Below are 27,590 nucleotides of genomic sequence, written 5' to 3'. Positions count from 1 at the left end.
GTGGCCGCACATTCACTAGCAATGCTGCTATTGCCTCAGCGATTTTCCAGTGGTCAAGACAGACTCCTAAAGAAGCCTTCGCCGCTGCCATGGAATCATGGCGTCAGCGTTGTGAAAAATGTGTACGTCTGCAGGGCGATTACGTCGAGAAGTAATGCCAGATTCATCGACTTCGGGTGAGTAGTTAATTAGAAAAAAATCGGAGGCCTTAGAACTTTAATGCACCTCGTAAACTAAACTCACTTATTGACCTTACGTTGGCACAGATTTCAAGTAATTTATGGCCGTCGACATATAAGCGTTCTTTTTTGATAGGAGAGTGCTGTTCCCTCGGCATTTTTCGAATTTGATTATTAAACCTCGGAGGGTCCTGTCCATCCTTAATCCACCTACTAGGCACATACGTCTCCAGAGGGCGATTTACAATCAGTTGAAACTTTGCCTATAATTCTACTTCCGTCATATTGTAGCTAGATGAGGTCAATTCATTGTCTTACATGTGACGTTTAGTCTTCCTAAACTGTGATGTCAAATAATGACGTCAGTATGTTGCAGAATTATACACTTTGTACTCACGTTCAAGGGCTATTCAATAAAGACTGGCAAAATATCTCTCAGTTGCACATCATGACTGAGCAATGTGGCTCAGTATTTGGATTTAGTACACTGAACTTGCATTCAGATGGACGACAATTCAAATCCCCGTCCGGTTATTCACCTTTATTTTTCTCGCGATTTTCCTAAATTGCTCCTGGCAGATGCAATGATTGACAAGTTTCGGAAAGTGTGTACGTCCTATCGATCCTGTTTTCGTCGGCACAAGGCATTTCATGATAGGTGATAAAGTTTAGGAAGAAGAAGAAGGTGCGTCTTAACAGAGACCACAGTCACTGGTAGACTCATCATCATTCGCAGTGATGCACATTTCATTACGAGACGTGTTGCACGCATTCTGGAAATATCGTTTAGAAATTTTCACATTCTTCTAAACGATCATGTGCGTATGACAATAGTGTTTACAGGATGGATACCGCTATTTCTCGAGCCAGAGCTGAAAAGTAGATTCCTGTTGATGTGTGCCTTTATCGGAAAATAGAGCACTGAAGATGAGAGTACTGCGTGATAAAAAAAAAACATCATCACTGTAGATAAAACGTGGGTGTATGGTTATGACCCAAATGAAACGGAATAGCACTGAGACACTGCAACATGGCCAACCGTCCCCCCCAAAACGCTCAGGTACATAAGTCTGCGAGACGTGGTGTGCACTTACAGTTTTCCACTGCTACAAAATACAGACGTATCCTGAGCCAACAGAAGAAGGAACACATTCAAAGAAGAAGATGTAGCTCGTTGTGTGTATGCTTTATGAGGACATGAGGACATAAAATGACTCCTGCAAAAGCGAATTAACAAGCAGTATGTTAGTAGCGAACACAAGAAAAGAATTGCAGAGCACAGCAGTGATATTTCAAGCTACGGTTTGGAAGAACAAGAAAAATCGTCTTCGCAATGCTTAATTCTTACTGAGTGGAAATATAGTCTTCATACTTCTGGAGACGATAACATCTTCGAATCTGTAATATATATCTAACTCTGTCTTTGTCTGAACAGATCTTGAAGTCCAAGTGGTACCGACCGACTGCTGTGTCATCCTAAGCCAAGAGGTGTCAATGGATGTGGATATGGAGGGGCGTGTGGTCGCCACACCACTCTCCTTGAGAGATGACATGAGCCCCCTCTCATATTGCTGTCTTACTCTGAGTAATTCGATTTTCCTCTCTGATAGCATGCAGTGAAAAGTCGCTAGTCCGTCACACACGGACTTCCCACGCAGCGTCTCTTGTCACTCGGGTGGTCCGGTGACAGGGGGGTTCTGCTGAACTTTAAAGGGTTAAGCCGACGGGTGTGAGGGAGTCGAGTGGATGCTTTCCAGACGCCAACGTTGTCATAAGAGTGGGAGCTAGATGGCCACAGGGGTCTGACGGAGCGGCTGGGCTAGAGAGTCCGTTACTTCGCAGAAACTTAGTGAAAACACTTTCTGGCGTGCTACCAGCGAGGCGTGGGAATGACTTGTGTTCCCAGGCAGTCTTGGCGGGCAAATTCCCGCGTTTTCTGCAAAAATCGTAACTGTGATTGGCTTGCCCAGGTAATAGCTCCGTCACGTAGCAAAATCGGCGCGGAAATTGGCGCCAAGTATCTCCATTGGTGGAATAGTACTGTGTCGGAAACAGAGGGGAATTTTCCGCCGGTTTTAGAGTTGCTGATTGGAACGTTTAACCACGACCACTCTCGTGGGGGCGAGAATGTTCTGTGTTCGGCTGGTACAGGTGCTCTTGAGAGGGTCCGCTCTCGCCTCTCGGTCAGAGTAGGTTACAAGACTGAGCTTTCGCTGCTTTGGACAGCCTGCCTTCCGTTGTCTGTCTAATATACTTTCATTTAATTGTAACTGTTTGACGAAGTTGCTGATGTTTCGACTTCAATGTAACTTTCCGAGCACAGTTGGCAATTGGGCATTCTGCGTACAAGTGGCCTATGTTGTCCGTCTTGAGCAGTTTTGGCTAAAGTTGACTGTACCGGAGTTACTGTGTGACTTCTCTTGTTAAAATCACTCACTGTACCATCAGTGATTGTGTAGCGAGCCTTCTTCGTCTCCCTCAGAGGCGTATTTGTGTTGCTAGGAAGTCTTTAGTCTGGAACAACCAGACCAGGAGAGTTTGTTTCGGGCTATACTCACGACATTATCATCACCACGACGGGACGTCGAAGCAACCAGCCATCGCCTCCGGTATGCCAGATCGTGTCCTTGCAGTTAAGAAGACAGCTTGGCATACGGAGCTCCATCGCAGTCTTTAACACTGGTAGCATGCCGCGACAGCGTGGACGTGAACCGTATGTGCAGTTGACGGACTTTGAGCGAGGGCGTATAGTGGGCATGCGGGAGGCCGGGTGGACGTACCACCGAATTGCTCAACACGTGGGGCGTGAGGTCTCCACAGTACATCGATGTTGTCGCCAGTGGTCGGCGGAAGGTGCACGTGCCCGTCGACCTGGGACCGGACCGCAGCGACGCACGGATGCACGCCAAGACCGTAGGATCCTACGCAGTGCCGTAGGGGACCGCACCGCCACTTCCCAGCAAATTAGGGACACTGTTGCTCCTGGGGTATCGGCGAGGACCATTCGCAACCGTCTCCATGAAGCTGGGCTACGGTCCCGCACACCGTTAGGCCGTCTTCCGCTCACGCCCCAACATCGTGCAGCCCGCCTCCAGTGGTGTCGCGACAGGCGTGAATGGAGGGACGAATGGAGACGTGTCGTCTTCAGCGATGAGAGTCGCTTCTGCCTTGGTGCCAATGATGGTCGTATGCGTGTTTGGCGCCGTGCAGATGAGCGCCACAATCAGGACTGCATACGACCGAGGCACACAGGGCCAACACCCGGCATCATGGTGTGGGGAGCGATCTCCTACACTGGCCGTACACCACTGGTGATCGTCGAGGGGACACTGAATAGTGCACGGTACATCCAAACCGTCATTGGACCCATCGTTCTACCATTCCTAGACCGGCAAGGGAACTTGCTGTTCCAACAGGACAATGCACGTCCGCATGTATCCCGTGCCACCCAACGTGCTCTAGAAGGTGTAAGTCAACTACCCTGGCCAGCAAGATCTCCGGATCTGTCCCCCATTGAGCATGTTTGGGACTGGATGAAGCGTCGTCTCACGCGGTCTGCACGTCCAGCACGAACGCTGGTCCAACTGAGGCGCCAGGTGGAAATGGCATGGCAAGCCGTTCCACAGGACTACATCCAGCATCTCTACGATCGTCTCCATGGGAGAATAGCAGCCTGCATTGCTGCGAAAGGTGGATATACACTGTACTAGTGCTGACATTGTGCATGCTCTGTTGCCTGTGTCTTTGTGCCTGTGGTTCTGTCAGTGTGATCATGTGATGTATCTGACCCCAGGAATGTGTCAATAAAGTTTCCCCTTCCTGGGACAATGAATTCACGGTGTTCTTATTTCAATTTCCAGCAGTGTATGAGGAAACTGTAAAAGAAATGATTGTCGGAACGACTAATGTAGCATACAGACAAGTCAAAACAACCTTCGGTGAAATTCAAAGCGAAGTTGGTAACATGAAGAGAGCAATTGTGCACTGTTAAATGCAGAGGAGAGAGCAGATAGGCGGGAAGAGTACATTGAAGGCCTCTAAGAGGGGGAACATTTTTCTGATGTGAAAGAAGAAGAATATGAGTCGATTCAGACGATATAGGGAATCCAGTATTAAAATCAGAATTTAAGAGAGCTTTGGAGGACTTAAGATCAAATAAGGCAGAATGGAAAGGTAACATTCCATCAGAATTTTTAAATCATTGGGGGAAGTGGCAACAAGACGTCTATTCACGTTGGTGTGTAGAATGTATGAGTCTGGCGACAAACCATCTGACTTGCGGAAAAATATCATCCACACATTTTCGAAGACTGCAAGAGCCAACAAGTGCGACAATAATCACGCAGTCAGCTTAACAGCTCATGCATCAGAGTTGCTGACAAGAATAATATACAGACGAAAAGAATGGAAAATTCAGGCTATATTAGATGACGATCTATTGGGCTTTAGGAAAGGTAAGGGCAGCAGAGAGGCAATTCTGACGTTGCGATTGATAATAGAAGCAAGACTAAGGAAAAGGAAGATACATTCGTAGAATTTGTCGACCCGGAAAAAGAGTTGGACAGTGTAAAACGGTGCAAAATGTTCGAAATTCTGAGAAAAATAGGGGTAAGCAATAGGAAAAGAAGGGTAATGTAAAACATGTACAAGAGCCAAGGGGGGAACAGTAAGAGTGGAAGACCAAGAACGAAGTGCTCAGAATAAAAGTGGTGTAAGACAGGAATGTAGTTCTTGGCACCTACTGTTCAATCCTTACATCGAAGAAGCAATGATGGAAATAAAAGGAAGGTTCAGCAGTGGAATTATAATTCAGTGTGAAAGGATATCAATGAAACGATTCTCTGATGACATTGCTACCTTGAGTGGCAGTGAAAAAGAATTACGTGATCTGCTGAACGGGATGAACAGTCTAATGAGTACAGAATATGAACTCAAAGTAAATCAAAGAAATGAAGTAATGAGAAGTAGCAGAAAAGAGAACAGCCAGAAACTTGACATTAGAATTGATGGTCACGAAGTAGATGAAGTTAAGGAACTCTGCTACCTAGGCAGAAAAAATAACCAATGACGGACGGAGCAAGGAGGACATCATAAGCAGGCTAGCAGTGGCAAAAAGTCTACTACATAGGCCTTAATTTGAGGAAGAAATTTCTGAGAATGTAAGTTTGGAGCACGGCATTGTAATGTAGTGAAACATGGACTGTGGGAAAATTGGAACAGACGAGAGTCGATGTATTTAATATGCGGTGCTACAGACGAATATTGAGAATTAGTGGGACAGGTAAGGTGAGGAATGAGGAGGTTCTGCGCAGAATCGGAGAGGCAAAGAGTATGTGGGAGATCCTGACAAGGAGAAGGGACAGGATAATAGGACACATATTAAGACATCATGGAATGACTTCCATGGTACTAGAGGGAACTGTAGAGGGCAAAGACTGCACAGGAAGACAGAGGTCGGCATACATAAAGGAAATAGTTTAAGACGTAGGTTAAAAGTGCTACTCTGAGATGAAGAGGTTGGCACAGAAAAGGAATTCGTGGCGGGGCGCATCAAACCAGTCAGAAGAAACAAAAAAGAAAGGGGAATACTGAACATCAATGTTTACTCATACCAGCGCTTCAGGAAACCAGATGAGGTGAAAAGAACGCAGTTAAATCAGAGAGCTGCATGATTTATAAAGGAAAACCAGCCATAACGAAAATACAGAAAGTCACTATGCTTGGAAAAGCTATCATGGTCAAACGAAATCTAATAGAATCTATTAAAAATCTTGCATCCCCATCGGAGCGAATATCCCTTCTCTCATTTAGGTAAGTGAACAAGGGCTGTACTATCACAAACACGCTTGCGTCTACCAACACTGACAACAGAAAAAATCCATAAAAAGTCGAACAGTTTTGGGAAACACTAGAAAATGAGGCATCGAAAATACCAAAACACCACATAAAACTACTCGTAGGAGACTTCAATGCGCAGATCGGCAGAGAAGAGAAATGAAAGCCTACATTAGGGGGTTTTCCTGCACACATACACAAACACAGGACGAAATAGACCTGGTCTTCTCATAATACACACTTAGACTCATGTCAACTGGGTCATGAGGCAACAACCACACAAATCCATACATAAACCATGAATGCACCCGTCACAAGAGGACTAGACATAGTTGTGGGCCACTTTTGAACGTAAATTAAAGCAAAATTACAATCTGAAAAAACCAAACCTAAAATTTAAAAAAGTCAATCGAAATGATCCAAAATTTCTTTCAGACAACAGAACGAATTCGTTAAAAAACTTCACATAAAGAAGATGGGAAACTGGGATGGTATCAGAGAAGCAATGACAGGAACGGCGATAGAACTAGAACAACCATGTTCATAATGTGTGTGAAATCTTATGGGACTTATCTGCTTAGGTCATCAGTCCCTAAGCTTACACACTAGTTAACCTAAATTATCCTAAAGACAAACACACACACACCCATGCCCAAGGGAAGACTCGAACCTCCGCCGAGACCAGCAGCACAGTCCATTACTGCAGCGCCTTAGACAGCTCGGCTAGTCCTGCGCGGCGAACAACCATGAAGAAGAAGGGAACATGGATGGTGGAATAAGATATGCGATGAAGCGACAGAGCGTGCCTAACAGCTTGGAAAAAATGGAGCGCCAGAAAAAGGAAAGAGAATGGAAGCTGGTAAATAAACCAAAATACTAAATAATTTTACTAAATATGTGGGCATTAGAGAGTGTGGTCCCTTCAGGATTATTGACAATGAGCCCTGCACTGGACACAACATAAACCTAACTTCAATACCCAATCATCCTCCAGTCGTACTCCGAGTCATGTACCTGTGATAGCACATGAACTGAAACATTATGCAGTGCCTACTGAGGACCACCCACAGTATGCTCACCCCCTCCCAGAGACACGAAATATCTCCATTTCCTGGTATCAGCACAGTAATGTAAATGAGACAACGGCGACACTCATCTGGCAACAAAAAAAGACGTATGTAACTTTTCAGAAGGCTAATTTGGAAGCCTTACCTCTTGATACCATAGCACTAATATGTGTCACGTGGTCAGCAGGTTCTGATACAATCTCCTCTTGAATGGTTGTCACTTTCACTAAATCACAGTCACTAGCAGACAACGTACCTTGTGAGCTATGCTCTTCTTCGCAGTCAGCAGCGCTGTAGTAACAGCCGTTTCAGCTTCCGTTACAACCCCCAGCATCTCAACATGAACCTGAATCTTGTAATGACACATTCCGACGCAGAGACATGCAATACCTTAAAAGCTGCGACAAAGATTAAATTGAGAGGCATGTAGATTATAATCTTTGTAATGTTCACATTGGATTCTCTTTTGTTTCATACTCCAAGGAGCTAAGGGACACTTTCGATTGTTGCCTTGTGGAGGATGGACGTAATTTTTGGAGTATGCGGAAAGGCAGCCATATAGTTAGTAATTATGGTTTGTGCGACGAGCACAGCAAGTCTTATTGTGTTGTGAATAAAAAATAGTGAGAAGTATCGAAGTGTTACGAAAATTATTTAAAGCAACGTAGCATTGTATTTCTTGGTTTCCACCGTCTTCGTGAACTGAACCGATGCCGACTTAGGAAGATACACACGGTCAACAAAGAGAAGAACATCGATGGCGACTAATGAATTAATATTGTGGCAGAAGGACTAATTCTACGTCTAAGGTTAGAACTCTGATTAAATCAACAATGACGTAAATTCAAAATGTAATTAACCGGAATGGTAAATTATATTACAGGCATATTTCACGCAGCACTGTATTTGTCCGCATTCAAGCCGGTCAATACAATCCGTAAAAAAGCCTTTCAAAAATTCTAAAGTTACAGTTCCATGTCCGTAATTTTTCCTCATTTAAAAAAAAACAATAAATTTAAATGTTTTTTATTTATTTCGCCACACTGGCGACCGCTGACAGGGACAGTGCTGGTGGAACAAAGAGTAAGTACTTGATTGTTGTACTACAAATGTATTAGTACTAATTACTGTATCTCTGTTACATACGCACATGGAAAATGACGAATAAAGTGAAAGAATATTAACTGTATAAACGGATGGCACAATAACCAGAAGGAACAAGGATTTACAAATCTGACGTAATCGTGAGTGACGCAGCTCAGCCGGAATTAAGGTAGGAAAGCGCAAACGCATGCAGTGGCTGCACCTTAGCTTAGCTCCACTTAAAGCAGAACCTTTTCCTTTCCATATTAAAATCCTGGTAGTGTTGGTGGCAACACACAATTACACTTTGATAATTACTTTTTTGTGATCAACAATCGCAGAATTAGAAGACGTAATTCGCCATCTTGTAAATTTCCGACGCGCAACAAATAACAATCGCGAGATATTTTTATTAATTCAACTGCGAGAGAATTTAAAGATTTAGATTAACAGTCAAGTACAGATAAAAATAATATCTCCACAATGGAATCGGAGAATTTTAATTTGACAAATGTTCATGGACGCGTCACCGATTCTGACAATAGTGACGTAAATGATGACGCAATTAGTTTTTCAGCACAACATAATGTAGAAGTAAATACAATTCAATTGCACTCGACAGGGATTAACAATAACGAACCACTTGCAAATGAAACTTTGTACACAGTCAATGAAGCATCGATTACCAGATCAGATGAAAATATTTCACGTGAAATCAGTGAACCTAGCCCGGTTTCGATTCAATCAGTTCGTGGTAGAGAAACAATGGTTACAAATAATGGGATAAATAGAAACACACAAGCTTCGTCACTTACGCTTGAGACATTATATAGTCTGATGTCAAACGTGAGCGAGCAATTATCTGATTTAAAGATCAGTCACAACACAACGAACACAAAACTGTCGAATCTAGAAATCAGCCACAACACAACGAACACAAAACTGTCGAATTTAGAAATCAGCCACAACACAACGAACACAAAACTGGCGAATCTAGAAATCAGCCACAACTTGACAAACACAAAATTGTCAAACATGGAAATTGGGTTCAACAACAGTTTTCAAGTGTAAACACACAATTTGAAAATATGCACAAACATTTTGATCAACGCTTAAATAAACTCACCAATGAAATCGATCAAGAGATCGAAGACAAAGTCATCAAAACAGTCAATAGTGTATACAATGTATTGGCAAATGATTTAGAAAAGAAATTGTCAGATCTTACAAACAAACAGGAACAGGAACTGTCAGAAATCGTAGAAACACACAATCAAACACAAACGGTACAAAAAGAAATACATGAAAACGTACAGGCTATTCAATTAAATTTAACTAGAGTACAGTCCGCATGTGAAGAAATACCTTACCAAGTTAATAAAGTTAACGAAGAAGTCGGTCTTCTGAAACAGGAGACTGGACGTATCAAGGCGGACATTATCAAAATAAATGAAACTTTAGAAACCGGTAATGTAAATGAATCAATAACTGATCGGAAAACAAACCTTTTTGAAAAATTAGGTAATGAAATCAAAGTAGCCGAGGACAGAATACGCAAGGAAATTGCTGGTAGACTGAATGTTTCAAATGACTTGCCTACGTCAAGCAACAGGCAGCCTGACACTTATTCACCGGTGCCGGATTACGATGTCAATAACGCAGAACATCACGCGCCCAGTCCGGCGTATGCGCACGCACCGGCGCAGGCAAACAATGGCTATTCGCCAAACGCGGTGCTGCAACAGGCAGTAGGCGTGTCGCCTTGCATCTCGACGATTCTAGCCGATGAGAGCCTGTTGAAACATAGACAGTTTCCAGTTTTCTCCACAGAATCCAGAAAAACTCATCCAGTCGTATTCGTAAGAGCATTTAAAAATGTCTTACCAAGAAACTGGACTGAGGCACAGAAGATTAGATATGTAGTAGGCTTCACACAAGGCGACGCACTTCTGTGGGTCACAGACATGGCTGAACAGTGCGTCACCTACGAACAATTTGAACGAGCTTTCTTGGAGAAATATTGGTCTGCTGGGGTCCAAGAAAGACTGCAACGTGAGGTATTCAACCCACAACCGTTCAACCTCAAAAACGGCGGGTTGAGAAAGTATTTCGAAAAGTATTTGAATAAAACGCGCTATTGGAACAATACAATACAGAACGTAGATGTTCTCAAAATTCTGAAAAACAGACTACCCGCGAACTTACGCGAAAAATTGGTAACCATACCGGAGAACGACCTTGAATACTTTCTTTCCGTGCTTGACTCAATTGATCTAATATATGAAGAAGAGCCGAGCACAAGTAATCGGAATGAACACTCCGTAACCAATCAAAACAACGGTAACGGGAATCATTTTAATGGCAATGGACAAAACCATCACAGTTGGCATCCGTGTGCGACAAGGCCAAATAATGGAACCTGGTATTACGGAAATCGGAGGAATTCGGCGCCACAGAGACGTGAAGACCGAAGATATAGTACAGATTACGGTCCACGCCGGTATGGAAATGACAGAAATCACGTGAATGATTGGTCAGGCCCGCGTGATGAAAGGCGGCACACAAATGAAAATTACAATAATTACAGTAATAGGAATGACAGACCAAGGAGGAATAGCGACGGCCGGTCGCAAGAAAATGTTGCACGCAGCGGTCCGGAAACTAATTGGCGACAGAACAACCACTCAGTACACTTTGTGGATGTAACGGACAGTACTGAAGCAACGCCGTTGTCTCCCCCGGTAAACAACAATCGGTCGCAATGAGCCCCCACCGGCCGACCGATTTGACAACAGGGGGCACAAACAAGCACACATTACATCTTAGACAATTATTTTTAAGATATGATCAGGATGCTACCGTAGAAGATCATCTATGTGAAGAAGAGATGAAAGCACCGGACAAGGTAAGTGACCTCGTGCAGGCTGTAATAACAGCAAAGATAGGAACTATAATTACCAACGTAATTTTAGATACAGGCGCATCTACGAATATTATTTCTAACAGATTATTTGAAAAAGTTTCGAAAGCATTAAAAGTACCAGTGTTGCAACGGAAAATTGTAAAATCTTGACAGCTGTAGATAACAAGTGGCAGACGCAAATACCTGCTACAATTAGCGATGTCACGATAAACTGTACATTCTTAATCGTTGACAAGTTAATCGTCAATTGTATTTTAGGTATGGAAGTATAAGGTAAATATCGACATAGGCAGTGGACTTTGCTATTTCCGAGTGGGCAGTCGTAGTGTGAAGGTCAATCTTGTAAAGTCAACAATAGAGCGTAATGGTCAATTATAGAAAACATTACTGAAGTTTCAGTTAAACATCGAACTAGTAATCAACTGGGGGCATATGCCAGCTAAGCAACGCATAGTTAACCACACCTAATGAAACATGTGTTACTGTGAGTCTTAACACTATAAAAGAAACCATACGGTACTTTTGTAGTCTAACTCAGTTATTTAAGAGAGAGTAACAAAGACAAATTAGCGCGAAGGTCAGTTTGTTTGCTTGAGACAAGCAACAAACCACGCGTCGAAGTTGCAATCCAACGCTCAGCTCATGAGCACACGATAGCTGCATGTGAAGACGAGGTCATTGGCCGCGCTGTAGGCAGCAAGCCGGGGAGAAATCTTCCCCCTTCCCTGTCCCATCAGCTGTGTGTATACAAAGCGCGAAGGCGCATGCGCGGTCGAGTCCAGGCGTCACGTGACTATTACACGATGGTGGCTATCACGAATAATGTTCACCAACAATGCAGAGTTTTCCCCGCGCCTACAGTCCAGTCGTGGTACATAAGCGCGCATGCGCGGAACGTTTAAAGGTTTTGAGACCACTCTTACTATGAGACACCGTGACGAAAGTCATTGATTAACAAGAAAAAAATGGTGCACAAGTCTTGTAAATAGTAGTTTAGAAAATTTAATTATAAGCTGGTACTACGTAATAAAAGTGAACATACAAGTACATACTGGTCATGAACAGTATTGTAATATTATATTATATTGAGTAAAATCTTAGCTTGTACGGAAGGACAAAGAAAATAGCTCAATACAAAAAAAAAAAATAATGCAGATATATAACCGGAAGAAAGGCTATGTACACGAGAACAACACACAATTACATATAGGGAAAAAGCACCAAAGAGGAAAGCAAAGAGATAACGCAAACATTTACATTTAACAGTAGCTAGCGATTTTCAGAATGAACAACAAGGTAAACGTGTGAATTTTTGTGACTAAGGAAAAGACTAACACAAGCTTTAAAATAGGAAAATAATAAACAGATCTATGCAGCGTGAGTAATGAACTGAATCGCTCTCAAAACAAATACCTAGGATTTATAGAGAGAGAAACACATTAACGTTAGGAAACACCTAAAGCACTCAGCAAACAACTTTGTAGAATATATAATGTATACACGAGGTTACATGTACGAAAGCTAAAGTGTAAAGGAGGAAAATATGGAATGATTGCGCATTAATGGACCGTAAGGCAGTTATGTATGTAAGAAGAAATATTTAGTTGTAAGTATTATTAGTATGAGGGGACGATGCTCAGCACACCCTGAATTATTTTGGAATATTGAGGGAATGGTGCAGGGTACCGAAAAAGGGCCCCACCAGCAAAGTGTACATTATAGTAGTAGATATTTTTTGTGTGTATAAACGTATGTATGAATGTGTGAAAGGCGAAAGAAGCTCTGAACATGTACGGAACCTAAACAACATAGAAGTGTATAAGGAAAATTAAACTCTAAGACAACCTCGTATAAACATGTATACCTAACGTCAAGAAATAACTTAATTAAAACCGTAAGACTCTACGAGTTTACGAGAAAATACGAAAAACCTGATACCCAGTGCAACATTAGCGATTCTTCACTCATATATGCAGAAGGAAGGTATGAATTACTTTACACACTTGAAATATGAAATGATAAATCATGTCAAAATTATATCTTTCATAGATATAACGATTTACGGTCACAAAGAATGAAAATGATATCGCCGCTACACGAGAAACAGGTAAGTAGCGTGATCGACGACCCGTAAGCAAAGGAATCATCTATAAAATAAACTATGAAAAAAAGCGTCATACAGAATTTCATGCTGCACTGAAGCTATGAAAGTCGGATTATTCGTGTACATAGATTTTCATGACATGTATTAAAATGTCTGTATTTTTTCTCCCATGATAACACAAGACGCTTATAAGCACACTTTAATTGAAGATGATACACGCACACAAGGGCGTGCCGCTATTATGAAACACTGTACATAGTAATAGTAGTTACACCCTGAACTTCAAAATTTTATGTTTATATGTCCATGTTAATATAGGAAGTTTTATTAGGGTTAATGATTTACAAGCACACCAGAATGTGCTTACGCCCAAAACACTGTACATATTAGGGTTACGCTGCATATAAATGATTATTTCGTGCATTTTCAGATTTTATACGTAAAAACCGTAGCATACACGTAGTCGTTGCCGCTACCCTAAGTAGAAGGTAGAAAATTCCCTTCCCAAGCTTCAGTGGAGCGGCTACTGCATGCTGATGCATGTCGTTGCGTATGAAGAATACGTAACGGAGGTAAACCTTAACTTACACTCGAGTTCAAGAAGGAAAACAAAGGACTTGTTCCTTCTAACAGATTAATGGAAAAAGGTGTGTGTGTCAGTAAAATCCAAGACGACGAAGCCATACGAGTGGTCAAAAACTTTCAATTTTCGTCGATAGTTTTTTCCTGTAATTAATGTAATCAATGTATTGTATGTGTTATATGTTATTCCATTGTATGTGATGTACTTTGTATTTCATGCCAAGTCCCGTGACTTACAAATTTGTGAATATTTATGTACATTGACCAGAAGTATCGAGGGGGATGAATCTTGGTACAACAGGTAAAAGGGGTTAATGCGAAGAAAAAAGTGTAGTGAAAAAGAAAGTTTCGATCGCAATACTCCCGGTTAAAGTGGTGTGTGTAGATATTAAAATTGTGCAAAGTAGTGCTACGTTGCAAGTGTCAGGGAGCCTAAACAACTGACATCGAAAATTGACCCACGGCGTCACAATAAGAAAAGACAATGCCAAACAAGTTGGTAGGCTTCTTACCTGGTGCTGCATCGACGGGATCGTCCTCCGCCTCGCACATAGTGTGGTGTGTTCTTCGGGGCACATATTCCAATGTACCTCGTCGTATCCAGTCTAAGTACTGGAAGGAACTACAAAAAGCACACGCATACTGAGGTTCGGAAGTCTTGACGGTACCCGCAAGTCGGTGTATATTCACTGCACTGGCGCGCGCATTCAACCAACGTCGCCCGCTAACGGACGACCAAACAATCAGGCGCGCGTATCACCCGCCCATATTCAACACTGGGGCTAGCGAACAAAGCTCGTCGCCCCAGAATAAATACAGAAAGCAATACAAGGACTTAATTTTCACCTCTGATGAGGAAGGAAACATTTGTAAATAACGTTGTATTCATTGTATATTTTATTGTACAAACTTTACCACATGATGTCGTTTTCTCAGTATTAACCAAAACTTTGTATATTGGGATTAAGGTTTGTAAATATTAGCATAAATATACCAAAAAACTGACACACACTCAGTAATACCAAAGAATTCGCAGTGCCATGAAAATGAGACAATAAAAATGAAGTTTGTGAATAAAAGACCCCCAAACCTATCAATTGCAAGGTCGACTACTGTATCCTGTCAACCAAATAAAATTTTCTAGTGACAGTATACAGTAGGGGGGCAGTTGTAATGACACATTCCGACGCAGAGACATACAATACCTTAAAAGCTGCGACGAAGATTAAATTAAGAGGCATGTAGATTACAATCTTTGTAATGTTTACATTGGATTCTCTTTTTTTTTTTCATACTCCAAGGAGCTAAGGGACACTTTCGATTGTTGCCTTGTGGAGGATGGACGTAATTTTTGGAGTGTGCGGAAAGGCAGCCATACAGTTAGTAATTATGGTTTGTGCGACGAGCACAGCAAGTCTTATTGTGTTGTGAATAAAAAATAGTGAGAAGTATCGAAGTGTTACGAAAATTATTTAAAGCAACGTGGCATTGTATTCCTTGGTTTCCACCGTCTTAGTGAAGTGAACCGATGCCGACTTAGGAAGATACACACGGTCAACAAAGAGAAGAACATCGATGGCGACTAATGAATTAATATTGTGTCAGAAGGACTAATTCTACGTCTAAGGTGAGAAGTCTGATTAAATCAACAATGACGTAGAATTCAAAATGTAATTAATCGGAATGGTAAATTATATTGCAGGCATATTTCAGCAGCACTGTAATTGTCCGCATTCAAGCCGGTCAATACAATCCGTAAAAAAGCCTTTCAAAAATTCTAAAGTTACAGTTCCACGTCCGTAATTTTTCCTCATTTAAAAAAAAACAATAAATTTATTTTTTTTTATTTATTTCGCCACAATCTGCTTCACAATTTACTTATCTAGCGTGGTATCTAATCTATTTTGTAATTCAGGCTGTTGCCTTTCACAAACAATATCTCCCTGCACTTTCACTTCTGGAAGCTTTACCGTTCCCCTTACTGTTCCTTGAAGCTTACTACACATCTGCTCACACCTGTCTCTCAATTCATTGTATTCAGAATTCATTATCTCATCGTGAGTCTCTAAATTATTTCCTATAGTATCATAAGTGGCCTTCATCTGCTCATTATGACAATGTTCGTTTCTACTAATCCCAAAGCAGCAGCAGCCATTCCTACACTTATTTTCTTACACTAGTCCTGAAACATATCTGTCAACCAAATTGGTCACGGCAAGTTTACAAAGAAGCTTTAATACGAGAATTCCGTCACGAATGACTTTGGAAGCATGATACAAATTACTGTAATCAGTTACTGTCTCGCAACAGGCCATAAAACGCAGAATCGTGTTTTAGTACAAGACAAAGTTACGAAGTTTCCTAGTTACACAGGTGAACATGAGTATAAATGTAACTACCTTTCAGTATTTCATTTTTGTCTTCTACACCCATACAGTGCCACAGGTTACGCAAAAGTTCGACATACCAAACACCCGTGTCTTATACATTCTCATATATCAACGTGATGATGGAGGTGCAAACCTCCGAATCTCATATCGCAGATGATAAGAAATAGGGTACAAAATGGGGTGAGATTAGGCTACAAGCATATTAATCTTACCATCGACTGTCTAGCTTTTGCACATGATCTAGTGATCTTTTCAAGCTCCTTAGACAAAGCAACAAAACAACTTAACTAACTGAAGATACAGGCAGCGAAGGCAGGGCTTTAAATCGCCTATGAGGAGACGTAGTTTATGACAAGCGTAAAATCAGTGTCCAGAAAACTGGAGATCAAACTGGTAGAAATTAAGCTCGCAGAAAACTTTAAATTCCTAGGTGAATAGATAGAACCCAGAGAAAGTAGCCTTCGTGTCACGCATTAATAAAAGGAAGTACCCCACCAACCAACTAAAGGCATGTACAATAAGTGATCAATATCCTTAAACGCCAAAATTAGACACTGCTGCACTGTTATACGACCGGAGGCTCTATATCCGTCAGAGAATCTTACAATGAACCAGAAAGGTGTCATGGGGTCAAAAAAAGAAAGATTCTGAGAAAACTCTTGGAACGTATCAGAAAAAAACAGCGAGTATAGAAGGCATCACAGCCAGGAAGTACAGAGTGACCCTCAAAGTCCATCAAAATTAGAAAACGCCCTAATTCAGGGAATGATATAGATAGAGAGGTAAAATTCGACACACTTGTCTGAAACGACATGGGGTTTTATTGAATCCAAAAACGAGTGCTAAATTCGACCAGCAAATGGCACAGGATATATGGGATGCTGCTTTTCAAACTGTCAGCGTGACGGGTACGAGGCACGCCGATGTTTTACAGAATCTCTTCATCCCTAGCCTGGCAAAGAAACACGACGAGATCTTTCACATGTGTAGCATGCCAAAGATCTCTTGCGGACATCGTTTGGTGAGAGTAGCGTGATGAGCCGCCACTTCCGTCAAGCTTGGCCTCCCAGCTTACCAGACCTCAGTGTGTGTGATTACTGGTTCTGAGGTTACCTGAAGTCGCAAGTCTACTGCGATCGTCCGACTTCGTTGGGAATGCTAAAGGCAACATCCGACTGAAACGCCTGAGCTAGCAGTCTGGAGCGGATTAGTTTGTGGAAAGGGACCAAAATAGGTTGCTTTCAGTTGCACTCAACATACGAACTTTATTTGTCCACACACAATATTGCACAAGGATGCAAAACACTCGAAGTTTAAATCGATCTCCCTTGATTAACCTTAGATCGGCTGAAGGCCACATTCAAAAGTATAACAATCTAATGTCTTAAGGACAAGACAAGGACATTAATTAAGAGATATTAATACTCAGCTGAAGGCCACATATCAACAAATATGTTTAACAGATTAAGGTCTAGAAAACAGTTTCAATTTAAAAGGCAGAAGGCCTTATCTTAAAACTTCTCAAGTAAAATTCGGCTAAAGGCCCGATATAAAATAAAAACAGTCTTAAGAACATCAGTTTAAGAGATATTAAAACTCGGCTGAAGACCACATACTAAACAATAATTTATGGCTTAAGGCCTTAAAAGAATTCATGTAAAATTGGAGTGAAGGCCCCATATGAAGGAAAAACAATCTGCCTGAAGAGCAAGACAGGAACATTAATTCAGGATGTATAAAAACTCGGCTGAAGGGCACACATCAACCAAATAACTAAAACTCGAACAGGGAAATTAGTATGTAACAGTCACGGAACGGCGCTCAGAAGCTTCCAAGGGTCGACCTGAAACTGTAACACTAACGCCAGCTTAGGCGAGACAGGCAACCTGACAAACAATCTCTTAATCGGAAGGCAACCCAAATGACAGACAGCCGACGAACCTACCAACTATCTGATTTCGGTCACCAGATCAACGGCACTACAAGCAAAATGCCAGCGAGGCGAAGAGACCAGTAACACTCGCCTTCAAATATTGGTGTGTTAATAAGCCAAGGCACAATAACTATTGACATACATGAAGATAGCAACGGCTGTGGAACTACACGCCGTGGCGGACAGCATCAACACGGTAAGAAAACACTTACTCGTTGCTCTGTCGCCGCCGACCAACTGGCTACTGCAGTACGCAGATAGCATTACAGCATTTAAAGCATTACTCAGTCGAACTGACACAGGGTACACAGTGTTGCACGAAACACTGCCACAAGAAACTCAAACACTCGTAAAACGAATCACTGATGAACAACTAGAACAAATTATCACCGGCGGACACAAACACACAAACCCGAAGGACGGTCGGTGGCGAAACACACGTCGTCTGACCAGACGACCGACCAACAACCAACCAAGGTCGTTGGCACTCAAACCATATGCGTCCGCTGTCACTCGGGAACTGGGAGATACGGCGATCCGGGAACACTGCCTCGGACTCAATCATGCAGAGGTAACTCTTGCCCTCTGGCCACGACGTCTCCGCACAAGAAGGAACCGAGCCACGTCCAGCAAGATGACCCAGTGACGAGGCCCAGAAACGGTCAAAAGACCAAACACACGTCGCCCAAAGAGGTGGCCAACTGAACGACCGAACAACGGTCGATCCCGCTGCCATATCCGTCCGTCGGACAGTTCATCCTGTATCACGACCGGTCGGCAAGTACCGTCTGTCCGCGCCTCCCTAGCGCTCCGTCCCCGACTGCTGCTACGTCCCGACTGCACTTCTGCCGCGTTCCAACTCCAACTGCTCCAGGTCCGATTCTCGCTGACTTTCTTCCTTCGGACGGACGGAGACACTGGCTCCGACCAAACCATTCAGAGGTAACGTAACCGACGTATCTGCACAGGAAGGAACCGATCCAAATACACGTCGTCGATGAGACGACCGACCGAACGACCAACCAACACTAGTCCCCGCTGGTACTGGCAGTGCCGACCTCACTGGGGCTCCGTCCCCAACTGCACTGCTGGTCTGTCTCGAACTGACTTCCAGAGACACGACGACCCGGAAATACTATCGATCGCTCCAGGGATGGTACAACAGTGCACTTACTGATACGCGCTGCTGCTACCGGTCACGGACAATTAAGGCAGGAAGTTAGCGACGCCAGTAAAAGGAATAAGAAAACGAGGTGACAGTACCGTAATAGAAGATGAAAAACAATAAATGGCATGAACACGAGCCGTGCACGAGTCACCGACGACGGTTTCTCATCTTACCTACTGCTGCTCTGTGCAGTGCTGTTCACAACAATGTCCCATGACTACAGGTATTATTCATGAATGACGACCGACATGAGCATTTGTTAATAATCGTTATGCTAATTATTGCTTTTGTATTATATGAAGCGCCTTATGTCGGCAATTTTCTGCACTTTTTTGGTTTCAATGAAACTCCATGTTATGTTAAGTATGTTTGTCAGTTTTTGCCTTTCCATTTACATTACTTTGTGAAGTAACGAATTTTGAGCTGTTAATACACTTTTGGGCCACACTGTATACAAGCAGGTGGAGAAAATGAGCGACACGACTCAGAAAGATTGCCTTTTACGGTCACGTGACACGAATGAGCCCTGGATGGTTACCTAAATGGATATTAACCTACTTTCAGGGTAAGGAAACCAAAGGGGCCTGGTTCACACAAGCAGGAAAAGATCTACGAGAACTGGAAATTTCTCTTAAATGTGTTCAGAAGCGGGGTCGGTTTAAGGAAAAACCACTACACACAAAGGTTTCCAGGGAAAGCTGAAGCCGACGACGGAGAAAGTGCGGATCGAAGAGAGAAACGAACAACATCAGAACGAATGTAGAACCATTTTGCGACTGCTAAAGCCCGGAAAAAGAAACGGTAGAATTGACGTGGTCCCTATTTGGACGAAACGAAGAAAAAAAAGAACGATTGCACGCATAACGTTCTCAGTCAAGATTTTCGCATTTATAGGAAATTTTAATTGTTATCCTCGTAATCTGAATGATTACTTGTTGGCATGTAGACCTGGATGATAACTAAGTCTTTCTTTTTCCCTTTCAATCTCATCATCATTATTCTTCCACTAACATATTCAGCCTCGATAACCTTGTGCTTCAGTCTTTTACCTATAAAAATTCCAACCCCATACATTCCATTTTTATCTTCACCTGAATAGAACAATCGGAAGTCGTCACTTTCTAGTTCTCCACAATCACCCCATCTCAACTCACACATTCCGAATACATCCAAATTTGTTTTTTGTCGTTTCATGTTTGGCGTTTTCTAATTTCCCTTCCCGGAGAAGGGTTAAAGCCTTCAACGTCCCAATCCTCAATAAGTCTTCCTTGTTCTTCTCGTTCCTTCCTTTTCCATTTGCCCTAGTCTCTGGAGTCCTCGTTGTATTCCCCTCCCAGAGATCCGATTGAGGGGAAGTTTTACCTCCGGAATATTGTACAAAGAGGTCCACCCCATGAACGAGATGTGGATATGGAGAAGAATGGAAAAAAGTGAAATGGGAAGACCGAGTAAGAAGTGAACAAGTATCAAGAAGAGTTGGAGAAGAAAGAAACGTGCTGAAAGTCACCAGAAAGAGAAAACGGAACTGGATTGGACATTGTTTGAGGAGGGACTGTTTATTGAAGGAAGTAATAGAAGGAATGGTGGAGGGAAAAAGGGGAAGAGGAAAAAGAATATATCAAATGCTGGACAATATCAAAGGAGGCAAATATAGAGAAACGAAAAGACTGGCTATGGACTGACAAAAGTGGAAGAGGCTTAACCCATGACAAGACCTGCCGTAAGGCAGAATACCATACTACTACTACGAATTGTTATCGGAATAAAGATATAAAGTTCGGAAATAAGAGCCTCTATACTCATTCATTTTCATAACAAGAGCATCCAGTATTTCTTATTGCTGCCTTCCGAGTCCCCGTGGAAGAGGCGACAGAAGCAGTTACGCCACTGCGAGATACGCACTCATTGTCCTCGTGGCTAATCCTAGATCCACAAACAAGTGTCCGGGGGAAGGAGAGGCCCTCAGCAACAGTGTGGAGGTTTTCATTAGCGCGCCGCTCGCACCACGCCGCGCCGCGCCGCCGCCGTCGCTTCCCCCCCGCCACGTTCACTCCCGAGCTTTATTGCGGCGTCGCGTGAACACAGGAGTATGTTTTATGCCCAGGCCGCTGCCCGACTACACGCCTCAACATTAGTGGCTCGGGGCCTGCGTTTCGTCGGCCGACTCGGTACATCGCGGCCGCGTCAGAGCCGTATTTATTGTGGCGCGCGCGGAGCTGTACTGCCGACTGTTTCTGTTCCGTTTTCCTTCCTTTTTGCTCCTTTTTGTGCGCCTGACGAGAGCTGGAATTTGATTAACGCCGCTACGTGGATCCCAGTGCAGTCTGCCGGCTTGTTTAGCGTCGAGACCGGGACGTGGTGGTACGAACTCCAGCACGGCGCACCAAGGCCAGTTGCCGGCGTACACACTCCTACGGTGTCCGTGTCGGCAGAGAATGGAGCTCGTTCCCCGTCGTCGGACTCCTCGGAAATACACCGATTTTATCGCGTTGGCCACAAGCGCACGGCTGGTTTCGCTACATCCCCCAACTCGTGTCTAAAACTTTCCGAGGCTTATAGTAATTGCCATAAAACCCACAAAAATAACTAATAATAGAAGATTACCTCTGTTAAAGAATAAGATTGTTTGTAGGCGGCACGACAATAATTTAAATACACTGCATTAAAAAGATACACTACTAGCCGTTAAAATTGCTACACCACGAAGATGACGTGCTACAGACGCGAAATTTAACCGACAGGAGGAAGATGCTGTGATATGCAAATGATTAGCTTTTCAGAGCATTCACACAAGGTTGGCGCCGGTGGCGACACAACGTTCTGACATGAGGAAAGTTTCCAACCGGTTTCTCATACACAAAGAGCTGTTGAACGGCGTTGCCTGGTGAAACGATGTTGTGAGGCCACGGGTAAGGAGGAGAAATGCGTACCATCGCGTTTCCGACTTTGATAAAGGTCGGATTATAACCTATGGCGATTACGGTTTATCGTATCGCGACATTGCTGCTCGCGTTGGTCGAGATCCAATGACTGTTAGCAGAATATGGAATCGGTGGGTTCAGGAGGGTAATAGGGAACGCCGTGCTGGATCCCAACGGCCTCGTATCACTAGCAGTCGAGGTGAGAGGCTGTAACGGATCGTGCAGCCAAGTCTCGATCCCTGAGTCAACACATGGGGACGTTTGCAAGACAACAATGATCTGCACGAACAGTTCGACGATTTTTGCAGCAGCATGGACTATCATCTCGGAGACCATGGCTGCGGTTACCCTTGACGCAGCATCACAGACAGGAGCACCTGCGATGGTGTACTCAACTATGAACCAGGGTGCACGAATGGCAAAACGTCAGTTTTTCGGGTGAATCTAGGTTCTGTTTACAGCATCACGATGGTCGCATCCGTGTTTGGCGACATCACGGTGAACGCACATTGGAAGCGTGTATTCGTCATCTCCATACGGGCGTATCACCCGGCGTGATGGTATGGGGTGCCATTGGTTACACGTCTCGGTCACCTCTTCTTCGCACTGACGGCACTTTGAACAGTGGACGTAACATTTCAGATGTGTTACGACCCGTGGCTCTACCCTTCATTCGATCCCTGCGAAACCCCACATTTCAGCAGGATAATGCACGACCGTATGTTGCAGGTCCTGTACGGTTCTTTCTGGATACAGAAAATGTTCGACTGCTGCCCTGGCCAGTACATTCTCCAGATCTCTCACCAATTGAAAACGTCTGATCAATGGTGGCCGAGCAACTGGCTCGTCACAATACGCCAGTCATTACTCTTAATGAACTGTGGTATCGTGTTGAAGCTGCATGGGCAGCTATCCCTGTACACGCCATCCAAGCTCTGTTTCACTCAATGCCCAGGAGTATCAAGGCCGTTATTACGGCCAGAGGCGGTTGTTCTGGGTACTGATTTCTGAGAATCTAATCACATGTCAGTTCTAGCATAATATATTTGGCCAATGAATACCCGTTTATCATCTGCATTTCTTCTTGGTATAGCAATTTTAATGCCCAGTAATGTAGAACATTCTTTTGGAGATTTCCATTTCTCTCGAGATTTACGTTGTCCACGGAGCTGCTCCTACAATTTTGGAAAAAAATGGAAGCCTGGTGGGCTCATATCAGCATTGTATGGTAGAGGGGAAATATTTCCCACCCAGATTTGTTGAGCGTTTCTCTCACTAGTAGGGCCATATCGTGCAAAATGGGGACAGCGGCTGCAAGCATGTGAGGCCTCCTTTGGCAATTTTCGGGCGCAAAACATTTAGCAGACCCAGCGCGTAGTATGCGCCTGTTACAGTCGTTCCCTGGGGCGATCTAGTTTCAGGTATGACTCCATTCATGTCATACGCAAAGACCATCAGTTTCACATTTGACTGTTGTCGGAGAAATTTTTTCGATCGTGGATAGTCGGAATTTTTCCATTGTAACTATTGCATCCAGGTTTCATGATGTTTCATGATGTTCTCCTTCTGTTAGATAAAACTGAATCAATTCTTCTGAGATTCTTTAGCGACCTGCTTTCTGTTCTTCACTCAGTTCATACGGAACCCATGCGTAATGATAGACGTTCTGACCTCATATGCAATTTCCTCTCAAGTTTTTTGTCGGGTCTCCCTCAGAATGGGATTGGTTCCCAAGTATGTGAGTGGCTAGAAGACTTCTTAAGTAATAGAACCCAGTACGTTGTCCTCGATGGTGAGTGTTCATCGGAGGTGAGGGTATCATCTGGAGTGCCCCAGGTAAGTGTGGTAGGTCCGCTGTTGTTTTCTATCCACATAAATGATCTTTTGGATAGGGTGGATAGCAATGTGCGGCTGTTTGCTGATGATGCTGTAGTGTACGGGAAGGTGTCGTCGTTGAGTGACTGTAGGAGGATACACGATGACTTGGATAGGATTTGTGATTGGTGTAAAGAATGGCAGCTAACTCTAAATACAGATAAATGTAAATTAATGCAGATGAGTAGGAAAAAGAATCCCGTAATGTTTGAATACTCCATTAGCAGTGTAGCGCTTGACACAGTCACGTCGGTTAACTATTTGGGCGTAACATTGCAGAGCGATATGTAGTGGAACAAGCATGTAATGGCAGTTGTGGAGAAGGTGGATAGTCGTCTTCGGTTCATTGGTAGAATTTTGGGAAGATGCGGTTCATCTGTAAAGGAGTCCGCTTATAAAACACTAATACGACCTATTCTTGAGTGCTGCTCGAGCGTTTGGGATCCCTATCAGGTCGGATTGAGGGAGGACATAGAAGCAATTCAGAGGTGGGCTGCTAGATCTGTTACTGGTAAGTTTAATCATCACGCGAGTGTTAGGGAAATGCTTCAGGAACTCGGATGGAAGTCTCTAGAGGAAAGGAGGCGCTCTTTTCGTGAATCGCTACTGAGGAAATTTAAGAGAACCAGCATTTGAGGCTGACTGCAGTACAATTTTACTGCCGCCAACTTACATTTCGCGGAAAGACCACAAAGATAAGATAACAGAGATTAGGGATCGTACAGAGGCATATAGGCAGCCGTTTTTCCCTCGCTCTGTTTGGGAGTGGAACAGTGAGAGAAGAGTACGAGGTACCCTCCGCCACACACCATATGGTGGATTGCGGAGTATGTATGTAGATGTAGATGTAGATGTAGATTGTCATTATCAGTAAAGTGACAGTTGTAGTCTGTTGCAGTTGATGGCGATTCTATGTCTTGGATTGTCCTCGATCTTCATGAAAATGAGTAGACCACCGTAATAATGTGCTATGATGCACTACACCGCTCGCACACAACTCTCTCAAAGCGTTATAAATTTTCTCTGGGGTTATTGCACGTAGGGATTCGATTTTGATGCAGGAACGCTAGTCACTACGTGTATTCGACCTGACTCGTTTTCAACTTCCATTTTAAAACTGAGTTACTCACGACATAGCCACGCGAACCAGCACACACACATACGACCGTCAAGTTTCGCTCACAGCTGACATGAATTTTATCGTGATCATGATACCATAAAGACCGCGCATGTGCTGTGTGCAGGACTTCTGAAATGTCCCTCGTATATTTGCTGAATGTTGTCGATCCGTGCCTGTTATGCCCACGTACCTGTTCTGCAGCGATATGCTCAATTTTCTTATCTGTTATCAAAAGCACGTGTTCTTGTAATTAATTAACGCACACAGTGCTGGGGAAAGAGGAAACTTAGAAATCGTTCACAAAAACTCTGCTACCATTGTGCATCTACTGAAAAAAGAAACAACGTAAATGAAATGTGGACTGGACTCAATTTTTTAGTTAACTCTAATCGCTTCCTTTTTCTAATGAAAATTTATGTCCATTAATTATCTTCACCGATAGATATATTTCTTAGTATCGTCCCGAAGCGGATCAGAGCGCCTTTGTCTGACCAATTCAGGCATGGCATGGCCCTCGTCAGAATCTGGCAATTTGTATGTCTCGCCTACAACAACAAACAAATAAAATATATAAATCGATTCGTTACAGAAAAAAAACTTCCTATGCTACTACTACTACTACTACTAGAGGCACATACAAACACAATCTTCTTTTCAATTTACAAGTATGCTGCTCGGGCATCTCATTATTTGCTGGAGGCTGTTCCTGCATCTGCTGTTGAAAAGCCTCCAGCCGCCTGTCCAACAAATCGAACTCCTCTTCTATAGCTGTTTCTGTAATAGGACGAGACATAATTTTATTTACTTGACTGTCGAGTTACACAGAAATATCACTCATGGATATTTTGTTCTATACTTATGTGAGTGTTGTTGGTTATCCACAGCTGTAGGCTGTTCCACGTAGCTGCTACTGCAGTGGATAGTTCTGTACAGACCCAGGTCTGCCTCCAGCTCAGTTTGCATTTGCATGAAGTGAGCTAGAGGGGGAAAACGCATGAAATAACAAAATTTTGAATCACTACTATACAAGAACAAATTACATTGAAAATTTTACTCGCACGGCTATTCTGGCTCTGAACCAACCACAGGGGTCTGGACTTCGAGAGTCTGTCGCGTTCCAGACCCCTCTTGTCTCTCCTCACACTCCAAGACAAAATAATGGAATTGTACCATAACAAGAAGACAGAATTAATAAGAGGAATTTAACATACACACGAAAATTTTCACTCAAAATAGAAATTATTTACTCACTTGGTAATCCTGTCTCCAGAACTCTACGCCTCTTGCCGCTACACTCTGAAGCATTGCTGCAGCAACCTCTCTTCATCTTGCAGAGAGAAAACAAGAAGTAAACACAGAGACGATGGGACGTACTACGAGGCGGACAGAAGTGAAGTGAGAACGATGGTGGTTGGTTGTGGCGACCAATGAGAGACTTCATTTGAATGTTCAGCCAATGAGAAGCTTTCATGGAACGTCACTACTTCTGGAAGGATTGATGCGACAATCGTCTCTCTATCTCCAAGTAACAAGAATGCGCCAGCCGGAGTGGCCGAGCGGTTCTAGGCACTACAGTCTGGAACCGCGCGACCGCTACGGTCGCAGGTTCGAATCCTGCCTCGGGCATGGATGTGTGTGATGTCCTTAGGTTAGTTAGGTTTAAGTAGTTCTACGTTCTAGGGGACTGATGACCTCAGAAGTTAAGTCCCATGGTGCTCAGAGCCATTTGAACCATTTGAACAAAAATGCTTTTATGATTAACGGTAGTTTCACAAACGTGCACATACATGATCAAGGCTTTCAGGGATGATACGTTTACCGTTTCTGATACGTCTGTTGAAAGCAGCATATTACGAGTTCCGGGAAGGTTAACACATGATGCCTCATTAGGAAGATCAGGAAGAGTGCAATCCGTGTTAATCTGGGCTATTTTCGTTATCAGGTCCTGTTAGGACAAGAATGTCCATCCAGACAAGCTGAGATATCACAAAGGCTGCTACAAAAGCACTTTACCAATTCCGGGAAGAGACTGAAAAGCAATGGGTCGGCTATCCCATTAGGGTCGCAAGGGAAAAAGCTGTCGGTGTTATTCTGGGCTATATTTGTGAACAGGTCCTGTTAGGACCAGAAATTTCATCCGGACAAGTTGAGAGATCATGAAAGCTCCTACAAAAGTGACCGTTAACTATTACTGCAACACTTTACAGTTTTCGAGAGGTCGACTTGACTCTTATTTACACATCAAAATGGTTCAAATGGCTCTGAGCACTATGGGACTTAACATGTGAGGTCATCAGTCCCCTAGAACTTAGAACTACTTAAACCTAAGTAACCTAAGGACATCACACACATCCATGCCCGAGGCAGGATTCGAACCTGCGACCGTAGCGGTCTCGCGGTTCCAGACTGA

This window comes from Schistocerca piceifrons, chromosome 8, assembly GCF_021461385.2.
Source record: "Schistocerca piceifrons isolate TAMUIC-IGC-003096 chromosome 8, iqSchPice1.1, whole genome shotgun sequence".
Lineage (NCBI taxonomy): Eukaryota > Metazoa > Arthropoda > Insecta > Orthoptera > Acrididae > Schistocerca > Schistocerca piceifrons.
The sequence above is the reverse complement of the archived record's forward strand: the minus strand, read 5'-3'. Positions refer to the sequence as shown.